Here is a 13,714-nt window from a genome sequence, read left to right on the forward strand (position 1 = left end):
TGTGGCCTGTGGAGAAATGCTGCTGGCAGTGGGAAGGCTCGGGCATGCTCGTCCACGAGGAGTCACGTGACTCTCGTGCACTGTCCAAAATCCTCCGAATCCGCCTGTTAGAAAAGGAATTTTCTGGGTTAGCAGTAATAGGTTCGAGTAAACTCGACCTAAAAAGCAGCAACCATGGCTTTGTTGATTATAATATTGAAAATACTTCAGTTCTAAAATGAAGAAACAGTTAAAGAACGATAACCCGTTCTTTTTAACTTGCTTTACAGGCTTCTTTAAATAAATAGTTTTTTCAGGTTGCAGCATTGGCGTTTTACCTTTTATCTAACAGAATGCCCTGCTGTGCACTGAGGCAGGAGGAGACCCCAGACTGCCCCATTGACATTCTGTATGTGGCAATTACCCGGCATACAGAATGACAATGGGCGGGCGGGGCTGCTCATGTGCTACAGGAGGAGTGCGAGGCGGCCCCATCAGGGGGGTGAGGCCTCTCACAGGGGAGCAGTGCTGCTCCCTGTGATGGCCAAAATTACGGACAAAAGGCGTCCGTAAAAGGGATCCTCACGGACAACGGACGTGAGGTCCAATTTACGGACGGTCCGTGAAATTTACGGACGGTTGGTCACCCTAACACGGCCAGAAAGGAAAAATAAAACTATGATAAACACGTTTTATTGTGGTTTTATTTTTCCTTTCCTGCCGAGTCTTGGGGGCGAGGCCAGGGGGATTGCATGCACGGGGGAGTGGTAGTGCGCATTGTCAGTGCGGCAAACCGTTTTGCGCACTGAAGCGCTCTCCAACCGAGCTGGATTGTTGGGTTGGAGAGAGCTTGACGCATGCTCTGAGTCTTCCTGGGAGCACAAATTCAGAGTACTCAGTCCAATCCTGATGCTGCTGTAATGCATGAGTGCAGAGTCAGGATTGGCCGCAGGGGAGGCTGGGAACCTGTGCCTACAAAGAGAAGAGCGGAACAGAGCTACATGGCCGGCTGTAGGTATGTTTTTTAAAATTTATTTTTAATTTAATTCATTTTTATTTGGTCACGTAACCCTGCCCGCCCTGCCACTTAGACACAATACCGGCCGCTCCTGCCTGTAATTACTACACAAAGCTCTGCAACTTTCAGTGAGCAATACGTTTTCAGTTATCTGTTTTATTAAGTCAAAAGGCAGCTCAGAATAAAATACAGCTATCAAGCACACATTGTTAACATTACCGTTCAAACCGTTAACTTTCTAGGTCCTATGCCTGTCCCATGCACACTATAAGGATTAGTGCTTTCATATTGGCATACAATCATGCCTGGCTCGTATGCAACATGTCTATATTAGCAGGAAAGCCTTGCCACACACCACAGCATAGCACAACTTGTGTCACAACTTGTTTGAGTTTGACAGGTGGAAGACCCAAAACAACCTTTCTTATATCGTGTCAAGAGTGTCCACGACCACATGTGCAGTAGTACTCCCACCAAACTCTTGTACTTCCCTTGGCTTCCATCAGTGGGCCTCTGCAACCCTTCTTCCAGGATGGTTTAGAAACTAAGCGTATCCAAGGGTCATGGCTTCTCCGTGTTGCTGCAGATTAGCACTCTCATGAATGGTGCCAACTCCGGGGTTTTCCACCTCTGAACCCTGAAATGAATCGTCTCTTGTATCACTTCCCAATAAACGCTCCACCCTCGCTTTCCTCAACCCTCCCAGTAGACTCTGTGACGGCCTCATATATCAGGTGTCATCCAACAACCTAAGATGTGCAGGGGCTGCCGACTGCTCTGTTTGTTGCATTGATGGGGAGTCATGTCTGTGTCTTTGAGGTGCTCCACAGTAATAATGCTTTCAGCTAGCTTCGGACCGAGGCTGTGAGCCACCTCACTGAGAAGAAGCACAGCATCCATCACACAAAAATCAATATCTTCACAAATTCCGATTTCTCGAGTCCATATACCTCACACAGGGAAAACAACGTGTTGCGAGCAGCACTCCCAGTATAGACCAAGCCCTGGATCTTGATTGACCCCACTCTGCAGTAGGACTCTGTGCAACTGAACTATTTGCAAGCACACCACAAAGAATGATGTGACATACTCACCCATCACCCGAAAGGCAACTTTATGTGACTCCTACTACACCAATAGCAACTGTTTACTGATTCTGCTTCTCTGCAACGTCCAGCCCATGATGACTCAGTCTGCAACTGTGCTTGTTCACTTATTCAACAAATGTAGTGCCACAAAATGTACTACATGGCGTTGCTCAATGGTCCAACTTCATAAGATCTCATCATAAACCAGTCACACACTTGACAGTACCTTTATTTCTGACAGCCCACAAATAAACAGCTGCTGACTGGACTACAGAGCAGATGTGCACCACAATCTTCCACACCTATTTTGGCCCATTGAGCAAAAATAATGGTGATACCCCACGCAGTCCCTTTTGCTGTGACACTCTGTGAACACGGATGAGATTTTCCCATACTTTGTTGTTAAATGCCTACATCTTTTGGTGCCGACTCTTGCCGACTCTTGACAATTTGACTTTTCCCGAACATATTGTTGAAAACTATATTAAAACGAATGTTATTTTGCCATGTGAAATAACATGTGAATCTTAAAAGCTGCGACAAGTCTGAGAACAACTCTCTCTCTCTCTCTCTCTCTCTCTCTCTCTCTCTCTCTCTCTCTCTCTCTCTCTCTCCCTCCCTCCCCAAATGATTATACAGTAATATTCATGATCATTGATATTCATTGATATTCCTGAATTAAAGAAGAATTGCTTATTGATGCAGAAAAAGCTGGTCACATTAGTATAGGTACTGGTCGTCACCACTTAATAGACCATTTTGGGGGTTTTCACCAATTGGTCTGTCTGCAAAGTTTGGCCATTGAGAAATTCCCAAGTGAATACCCTTTCTCATGGGAAAACATTGTACTTAAGGATGAGACTGGACATTTTACCACTAGATTAGTGAATTGGAAAATTGCATGATTCATCCATTAACCGCAGGTGTGTGCTAATGTCGAAATTAACCAGTAATTCTCTTAATTGATTTTCATGTTTGTGTTCTTTGTGTATGATTGCTGCAAACATCGTTGACTGACTCTGGAGGATAAACTCTGACTCTTGTCAAATCCTCAGAGGAGGCATGCATTACCTATTACATCCTCTGCAGTGTCACTGATCTTTGCCCGAGTGCATGGCTCTGCCCTGGCATGGAGAAGGAGATTAGCTACTTGCTTAAACAAAAGGCCCTTGATCTTGTCCCTAAATGCATTGGAATATGTTACGTTATGTTAATGTATAAAGCGCCCTATCACCCAGGATAGTACCCTGAGCAGTATTTGAAACACAAACAAATGCTGTGATGAACATTTTAAGATGAACATTTAATTATTAGAAACTTTGAATGCACTACATAACTCGTGGAATAAAATATCAACTAGAAGGATGATCTAATCTGATGTGATACATGAATCACAAACGATCTGGAGGTCGGTTAGACGCCACAACAGTGCACCAGACGACTTGCCACCTGTTAACAAGAGTGCTTACATGACTGTTATGTTGTGGTCAGAGTCATGAAGCACTAGTGAGTTGGGGTGGCAGGGATTCCATAGCTGTGGGCTGTACAGCCTTCATAACCATAACTATGCTTTAATTGTTGATTCAGTTTCAGATGCAGACTAGGCTATTTGAAAATAATAGTTCAAGGCACGTGTGCTCTAGATACACATTTATTTATTTATTTGAAGAGTTTTATGTAGCGATGGCTAGACCAGGAGGTATCAGAGCGCTTTACATGAGGACAAGTGTGTTACAAGTTACAAATTACATCAGTTACAGGGTTACACAGTACAACAACATATAAAAAACAATGTTACACTGTTGGAGGGGGGATGGGAAGAAAGGAGACACAGCGGAGAGACGAGGAAAACAATGTCCGGCTGAGTAGCCGATCTCCTCTATAGCTTTCTAGGCTGCTCCACCGGGCATCAGCCATATTGCTCGGTCTCCACGGTCAGGGAAATGGATCTGGGATTACTTGTCTGCCTTGGGCCCTGGCCTTTCTGTTTGGGTAAAATGTTATTTTTGGTGCAGGCCAAATATTGATTTGTGCATGGTTGACCACTTCATAGATAGTTTTTTTTTTTTGATTTTTCAAAACCTTTATTAGCAAACGGAGAAAAGGGGTACTGTACATCAGTGCAATATTGCGACCAATAGAGTGACAAATAAGCACGTAAGCATATTTTTATTTATTTATTTTATTTCTTGTATAGCGCAAGAATCGACCCCATACGGGGTATCTCCGCGCTTTTGCTCGCAATGTGGCATGGCAGGTGTTACAAAAAATTGAAGTTATCGACTGATAGTTAGTTATTTATTCTTCCAGGAACAAGCTGGTTTTTAATTTTTTCCTGAAGGCGGAGTGGTTGGGGGTTTGTCTAATGCAGGGTGGAAGGTTGTTCCATAGGTTAGGCCCTACCAGAGAGAAGGCTCTGCCACCTTGTCTGGTTTTTTTTTACCAGAGGAGTTTTTATTAGCAATTGATTGCTTGACCGTAATGCTCTGTCAGGTTTGTAGAGTGGTAACTTTTGGGTCAGATAGTTGGGGGCTTTCCCGAACAGGCATTTGTGAACAATGCAGCAGATTTTAAATTTGATGCGTTGTCGTATTGGCAACCAGTGAAGTTCTCGCAGCAGAGGCTTGGAGGGGGTTCTGGGGGGGGCATTCAAAATCAGTCTTGCCGCTGTGTTTTGGACTACCTGGAGGCGGTTTATGGCATCCTCGTTGGCTTGTATCAGGAGCCCGTTGCAGTAATCAATTTTGCTTATCACCATTGTCTGCACAAGGGTCTTTCTGTAGTTATCTGGTAAGTACGGGAAGACCCGTCTTAACAGGCCAATTGTGTGGAAACATGCCCCAGCAACTGCACTCGCATGTTCCTTCAAGGTTAGATTTTGATCTAACTTCACCCCCAGGTTCTTTACTGTTAGTTTTGGGGTGGGTACTGGTCCCAGATCTAAGGGCCACCAGTCAGGGGACCATAGTATGGACGCTTTTCCAAAGAGCATTAATTCCGTTTTTCCAACGTTGCATTGGAGACGGTTGGCAGCCATCCAGTTGGAGATGGCCCTCATGCCTTCAGCAAAATTATCCCTAACATTGGAGGCACCTTCCCGTACATGTTGACGATCTGTTACAAAAACCAAGAAATCAAGTTATAATTACAGTTTCCCCCCCCACTCACAATAGTGCTTGCATCATACCAAGGTCCTATGATGGCAAATGTCAATTCAGCTGATGACCATGCGACATGAGTGACAATATATAAGGCATAACGACGCAGAACTTGCCAGGTTTGCATCTACGTGGCACCGCCGTGTCTCACCCTAGCCTGTTCCCTCCATCTATTCCCATCTGTTGCAGTGTGTAGGGTGATTGTCCCTGTCTCAATCTGTGGTTATGTGCGCGAAGGCGTTGCCTCATCAAACTCTAGAGCTGTATTGTTTCCCCAGGTGTGTGTGTCCTCGGCCTCCCCCGGCCCCTCTACTTCGTCCTCTTGCTGTCTTAGAAGGTAGGATGTGAGCGGTCCCAAGACATCTTTTGGGCGTGACTTCAGGGGTAGTAACTCTGCATATGTATGCAATTGATCCTGCCATGTTGTCATGGTAGAGACCCAAGCCTTGAATTTAGGGGCTCGCCCCCTCCCCTATCTGCCGCCACTTGGCGTTTAACTAGGAGAAGGCTTAGTGCCAGAAACTTTTTGTGTATGGTCGAGATGTTGTGTGAGAGGCCCAACAGCGCTACCAGTGGGCATGGTGTGAGCACTACCCCCAACATATCCGACAAACCTGCGAAGACCTCATCCAGTATTGGGCCACTCTGGGGCAGGTCCATGCCAGGTGGAAAAAGTCCGCTCCCTCCCTCCCACAGCGGTTACAGCAGTCTGTATCTCTGAGACGGAACTTGTACAGTTTAGCAGGGGTATAATATAGACGGTGGAGGAATTTGAAGTGAGCTATCCTCAACCTAGAATTCCCAGTGACTGCGTTTGTTTGTGTGCAGCTAGCCTCCCATTGCTCATCCGTGAGTGGTGTATCAAGATCTCCATCCCAATCGGTGCGCGCCCGTAGTGTGGTAGTCAGTGGTGTGTTCTGCTCGTGTTTATAGAGTAGTGCTACAACGTGTTGCTGAGCATCTTTTTGCATGAGTGCGTGGAGAGGTGCGAGAGTATTTGGTTCATCCGGGAAGCTGGGGGTGATCGTGCAGACGCTTTGTCGGAGTCTGATATATAGGAAGGTGTCCATAATTGTGCGTGTGTGTCCCAAAAAAGTGTTGCATCGTGCGGAATTGCCCTTGGACGTACAGATCTCCCCAGGTGCAGTGTGTGAGTTTCGTCAGCATCTTGCGACAGATCTCCTCACAGGTGGCTTGTAAATGGGGTTCATTCATCAGTCATCTGTGGCGAATACAGGAATTGGCATCCAATGGCACCAGCAAGGTCTTTCGACGCAGCCGCTGTGCAATCTACCGTGGATGGCCCTCGTTCTCTCTCCCCCACGCACGTGAAGATGTACCAGGGTGCGTGCACGGGCCTCATGAAGCCATCCTCCACACCCAGGTGGGCCATATAGGGCGGCGGGTGAAACCAATAGACAGCAAAGTGGCCCTGCGCGCAATCGTAGTACCGCTCGAAATTAGGGACTTCAAAACTCCCCTGGTGATATGGTAGCATTAACGTGGCGAGGCTAATTCTCGCCTGCTTCCCGCCCCAAATTAATCACGTTAATTGGGTTCTAAGTGCGGCAACCCCTGCATAGATAGTTTAAAAAGAATGTCCTGGAATGATCTTGAATAATTCTACGTTGTTGAGATTGGTTCGTTCAGTTACGTTCTTAACATTTAGTTGTCTCTGTAACATTAGGATTTCCACTGCATTGTGAATATTAAGCTGTGGTCCGCCAACACTCAGTGGGGACACCGACTGGGAACACATGCTTTGCATACTACTGCCATCTAGTATTGGGTCCGGACGTTTGCAAGTTGTTTTTCTTCAAAGAAGTCTTTTTCAGTCACGTTGAAGATGACTCCTACTTTCGGTGATATTGCACATGGGCATCGGCTCCATTGTTAGATTGTTTTCTTTCCGCCATCGAGTTTAGAAGTGGTTTGCCGCACTTCGGTTCAAGACCGTCCTTTGGGTTCCCCTCGGTGCGCAATCCACTGTACCCTCAATGGTATTGTTATCATACGTGTTTCACTATTCTCAGTGTATCGAATCGATCAGGAAACTCCATCTTCGGTCGAAGACATCATGGGTGGCCTTTGGGCCTAACTGTGTCAGTTGACTTTTACTCTGTTCCGTTCTAGCAAGCCTTCCACTGATGGAATGGACTGTGTTTCAATTTTGTCCTCGGTGCCACTACAAGTACCCTCGCACAGACCTGCATAAAGTCTGCAACTTGTGCCTCTCGCTGGTGCACAAAGAAGAAGATTGTGAGGCTAGTCAGTCTTTTTGATCGAAAAAGACTCTACGTGATTGTCTGGCTTGACAAAGGGAAATGCAGCGACAGATCATTCAATATACTCCGAATATCTTTGGAGAAGAATCCGAACATGAAGAGGCAGCAGAAGAGGAGGAAGCCTTCTCTATCCCAGAATCTGATTCCGAGCTGGAAATAGAGTTGGAGTCTGAAGACGTTCCACGGGACAGGGTGCCATGGGTACTAAATCCCCTCTGCCCCCCAAACTCTCTTCAACCAATCAAAAGGCTTCGATACCACCTCCGCGCCATGGTCGGTACCGAGATTGTGTTTCTGACGCTTCGCCCCTGGGCCCGGTACCAAAACAACTGGTCAAGCCTTCCGGCTCGGGCTCGAGCCGAGAAAAGCTGTTTTCGGAACCGAAACCTTCTGCTCCGAAAGGCGAGAGACAACTCAGGTTTATTACCGAACCCTTCTGCTTCAAAGGACAAAAGAGAGAAGCTCAATTCGGCACCGAAACCTATGGCTCCTAAATCGAAAGAGGGCCTTCCAAAGCCTCCGGAATTGATCCTGGACCTTATGAAAGAAAAGTTAGACCCTAAGCAGAAGAAAATCTACATCAATCCAGATACTAGACCTATTTTGGCAAAACCACCTTCCAAACGGTAAGTTCGTCCAGAGGACACTGGTTATAAAATTCCTCTCAAGAAAAAGGATATGGCTACAAGCCCTTTTTACCCTAATCCTCAATCCCCCTCCACCATCTTCACCACTACCATTTGCCAATCTCAGATCCTTTACGCATAGCCACCTCAGGGGTCTCCACATACTCAGCCTGATATAGGGGATGATCAGGACGATGACTATAGTCATTTACTAGCAGACCCATAGGATGACTAGAATATTGATCCACCCATGGATAATGATCCAGATTTGTACCCTTTGAAGCCATCACCTCCAGATGATAATGTAGCTTATCAAGAGCTGATTTCAAGAGCAGCAGCTCACCATGGGGTTACATTATATAAAGAGTCTTTGGAAGAAGACTTTTTATTTGAGAAGCTAGGGTCTACACATAGGACAAGTCAGAGTCTACCTATGTTAAAGGGCATGATGAGACATGCTGATATTTAAGGAGCCTGTTTGTGCCTACATATTAACACCTAGAGTTGACAAAAAATATAAACCTCCACCTTCTAATCCCATTTTTATTAAGGGACAGTTGCCTTTAGACTCACTAGTAGTCTCTAATACTCGTAAGAGAGAAAATTCACAGACCTCGGCAGATGCACTTCCCCCAGACAAAGAGTCTAAGTTGATAGATGCAGCCGGTAAAAGACTGGCTGCTCACGCCGCTAACCACTGGCGTATTGCTAACACACAGGGCCTACTAGCCAGGTATGATAGAGCCCACTGGGACGAGATGGAAGATCTACTTCAATACCTCTCAGAGGAGCACAAGAAAAAAGCACAGGAATTAGTACAAGAAGGCAAACTCGTATATCTAATTCCTCAATTAGATGTGCCTTAGATGCTGGTGACCGTGCAGCAAGGGGAATTAACACCAGCATTCCCCTACGACGACATGCTTGGCTTAGAATTACAGGTTTTAAACCTGAGGATAAGCAGTCTATTTGGAATACCCCTTTTAATAAACAACATATTTTTTGGCCTCAGGTAGATGAAGCCCTAGAAAAAATGAAAAAGGACATAGATGTGGCAAAGTCTATGAGTGATTCAGTCTCCATCAAACAGAGGCTCCTTTCATAACTTGTTTTATAGAGGAGGGTACAAAAGTATGTCCTTGGACCCTAGTGCTTCCTCATATAAATCAAACACACAAACCTCTTGTAGTTTTTATAGAGGAGGGTACAAAGGAAACCATTTCAAAGGAATGGGGAAAAGTACGCCAATGCATAACTCCCCATCCCCCAATAAGCAGTGACTTGCCTACATTTCCCTCCGAACATTTAACACCTGTTGGGGAAGACTTCAACAACGTCCCCCTATTTGGCAGTCTATAACATCAGACAAATGGGTACTAGACATTATCCAACATGGTTATTGCCTAGCGCTCACCAGCAATCCTCCCACTATTCAACCTTGCACTCACAAACTCTCATCAGAGTACCTACAGCTCCTCTAACAAGAGGTACAAGCTCTTTTAACAAAGGGAGCCAAAGAACCAGTTCCATCATAGTACCAATGTTTAGGGGTTTACTCTGTACTTTCTAATTCCCAAAAAGGACAGCTCCTTAAGACCAATTTTGGACCCAAGAGTGTTAAACCTGTACATACTGTCGGAACATTTCCATATGGTTACACTCCAGCATGTGCTTCCACTTCTACAGCAAGGTGCTTTTATGTCCACACTAGACTTAAGATGTGTTCTTTCCCATTCCGCTTCACCCAGCACATCACAAAAACTCAGATTTGTGCTAGCAGGAAAACACTATCAGTTCAAAGTACTCCCATTCAGAGTATGTACTGTTCCCAGAGTGTTCACAAAATGTCTAGCAGTAGTAGCAGCTCATCTCAGAAGACAACAGATCCATGTCTTTCCATACCTAGACAATTGGCTTGTCAAAGCCAGCACACTCCAAACCTATTTGCAACACACTCAGAATATGTTAAACCTACTCCACCAATTGGGTTTTACAGTTGATATGCAGAAGTTTCATCTTCAGCCTTCAAAAATGCAGTCCTATCTGGGAGTGACACAGCTCTAGCCTCTCCCAATGCAGCCAGAATTCTAAATATTCAAACACTGTTACTACAGTTTCACACCAACCAATACTTAGCCGTCAGGACTTTCATGCAACTGCTAGGAATGATTGCATCATGCATCGCAATAGTGCCTCATGCAAGATTACAAATGTGTCCCCTACAAGAATGCTTAGAAATCAATCACAGGGTCAATTAACAGATCTAGTGTTGGTAGACAGCCGCACCCATTGCTCTCTCTGCAGTGGTGGAACACACAAAACGTATCAAAAGGGCGGCCCTTCTTCAATCCTGTTCAACAGATTGTGCTAACAGCAGACGCATCTCTGACAGGTTGGGGTGCTCATCTACAAAACTTGACAATTCAGGGTCTGTGGGACAACAAGCACAAAAGTCTCCACATCAACTATCCAGAACTTCTAGCTTTGTATCAAGCATTAAAAGCTTTTCAGTCTCACTTCATAGGAAAGGTTGTCTTAGTCAGTGCGGGCAATATGACAGCTATGTACTATTTACAAAAGCAGGGGAGGAGGGCGGACAATCTCTGCAGCTATCAGGCCGCTCTCAGACCATTTGGCGTTGGGCAATCCATAACAGAATTCATCTTCTGGCAGAGCACCTCCCAGGAGTGAACAATCAAATTGACGACCTCCTCAGCAGGGTGCAGCAACCAATACAAGAGGGGGAACTTCATCCCCAGGTTCTCCTTCCATACTTTCAAGAATGGAGATTCCCACAAATCTGTTCGCCACATTGGACAACTCAAAATGCCAAACTTCGCTTCCAGGTTACCACATCCTCTATCCAAAGGCAATGCCCTATAGATGAATTTGTTAGGGATATTTGCTTATGCTTTTCCGTGTCTCCCTCTTCTTCCGTTTTTGGTCCAGAAGCTCAGGCAAGAATCCCTCACACTGATTTCTGGTGGCTCCCTCGTGGGCCCGTCAACCGTGGTTCACCACACTCTTGGAACCATCTGTGGTTCTCTGCATCTCATTTCCACCATTCTCACTCCGAACCATGGAGAAATCAGACACCCAAACTCCAAGGAGCTCAATCTAGCGATTTGGATCCTGCAGTCCTAGAGTTTGGATACTTAGATTTGCTGCCAGATTGATTTTTCTTAAAGAGGCAAGGAAGCCTACCGCCAGAGTATGCTATGCAGCAAAATGGAAAAGATGTGTTGTATATTTCAACAAGAACAATATTGATTCGCTAGATGCCTCTATCCAAAATATTATTTGTTACCTTTTGCACTTACTGCGAGCTGGTCTAGCCTACACATCCATTTGATTGCACCTGGCAGCAGTAGCTGCATATTTGCAAAACATGCAACATTCATCTTTGTTCAAGGTTCCAGTAATTAAAGCCTTTATGGTGGGACTTCAGAGTAATACCACCCAGAGTGCCTCCTCCACCAGTTTGGAATCTGAACATTGTGCTTACAAGACTCATGGTTCCACCTTGTGAGCCATTACACAATTGTCCATTACAGTTTCTTTCATGGAAGGTTGCCTTCCTCATTGCTATCACTTCATTAAGTAAAGTTGTTGAGCTACAGGCATTAAATTTAGAAGAACCCCTCTTTCGGTTTCATAAAGATAGAGTAGTTCTTCGCACCAACCCAAAATTACTCCCAAAAATTGTTTCTGCTTTTCATATTAAACAACCAGTTGAGCTACCGGTGTTCTTCCCTCAATCTGATTCAGTAGCAGAAAGAGCTCTACACACACTTGATGTCAGAAGAGCGTTATGGTACTATGTTGAAAGGGCAAACTATTTTCGTAAGACAAAGCAAGTGTTTGTAGCATTTACTACACCTCACAAAGGTAATCCTATCTCTAAATCTGGTATTTCAAGATGGATTGTTAAATGCATTCGAACTTACTATGCTGAAGCTGAAAGAACTTAATCTATACCTTCTGGAGCACATTCCACTCATAAAATAGGAGCATCTATGGCCGTTTTAGGTAACATTCCCATAGCTGACATTTATTTATTAATTCATTTAGAGTTTTATATAGCGCAAACATGACCCACGAGGGTATCCGAGTGCTTTACACATGAGTAGGACGCAGGAGGTAAGCAAAGCACACATTAATATGCAATGAGAACAGTTAAAATTAGAAGTACATGTAGTCGTGGTGCGAGAATATGGGGTGAGGAACTATCTCGGGACCCAAAATAAAGAAACATAAAGATACCTAACAAACTAAGGTGCCGCCCAACATAGGGCAAGTCTATAATAGTCAAGGTCGATGCACAGATACTCTGATCAGATTCAGGACTTATCTTGTTTAAATACTTTGACTATGAAAATGACAACATGCTCTTTACAGATGGTTTGGAAATGTGCGGCTCAAACTATCTCACAGGTAGACAAAATCACAGAAGAGTTTGGCCAGACGTGTAGGAATTGCATGAACAAAAACAAGTCTGTCACGAACTGAAAATCGGCCTTTCAATCACTTCAAGAGGTGGGAGATATTAGATTATAAAAGATTCGAACACTTCGGTTACTGCAAATATAGAGTCTGTCAGTAGGAAAACCGGGAGCATCCTAAAGCTAAGGTGCATTTCCCCTCTGTATCTATGGTAGAGTCACACTATTGCAATGTCAACTATTCTGTAACACGTATATTTATTCTATGCAATTCCTTTATATTTTAGATTTAAAAAGGGGTACTTGCACTGCCAAACTTACAATCATGATGTTGACCAATACAATAAAAAAATTAGTTCAATAATAAGAGTTAGAGACGAAAGGGTATTAGATCGGTTATCCTTATCCAATCTTGCATTATGGTTGTAAGGGTTCTGTATCTAAATATTCAGCACCTAAGTTTTTTTAATGTGAGAATAAAGTTTCTTCAATGTGCCGCTGGGCTTTGATGTGATATTAGGAGAGCAGCAAGAATTCTCCAATATGGATATCACCAGCAAATCTGAGATAATCCCTATGCTCTGTAATCTGTGTGATGCCATTATCATACCAATTCATACATAGGGTGTTTGAATTAGCATGACCTGCTGGGAAAAAACAAGCTACTCCCTTGGAATATGCGACACTGGAAAGTATGCACTGGGCAGTCAAAACTTAAATATGCCCACTTGGTAACTTGGACTGCTACGTTTAGGATGGAGAACTACAATAATGCCACATCAGCACAATGCAGATAAGCGATATTATACTGAAAAACACTGGTGATAAACATATTTATAAATAGACACTATTGTTGAATCAAAATTTCTTTGTGCCAACAGTTCAGTGTTCAGAAAAGCCATGGTGGCTTACCTTCTACCACAGTCCTGGCATTTGTAAGGCAGCAACAGAGGTGTAGTGCAGTGGCAGGGCAGCTGACTTCGGAGCACAGGGGTCACAGTTTGATCCCCGGCTCCGGTGGCAGATCAGCTCAGCTCAGCACCATGTGACTCTGGGCAATAGCTCAAATAATTTCCACGACAGCCCCCAGCGCCTTGAGACCCTTAAGGGTGAGTAGT

The 13,714-nt window shown here is 44.6% G+C and overlaps 1 protein-coding gene across 2 annotated transcripts in view; it reads left to right on the forward strand.

The window, feature by feature from the left end:
• The window catches only part of RECQL5 (RecQ like helicase 5), a 769,601-nt gene that overhangs the window by 211,150 nt on the left and 544,737 nt on the right, over nucleotides 1-13,714 (forward strand). The window lies entirely within an intron of this gene.

Source organism: Lissotriton vulgaris, chromosome 7 (genome assembly GCF_964263255.1).
Source record: "Lissotriton vulgaris chromosome 7, aLisVul1.2, whole genome shotgun sequence".
NCBI lineage: Eukaryota > Metazoa > Chordata > Amphibia > Caudata > Salamandridae > Lissotriton > Lissotriton vulgaris.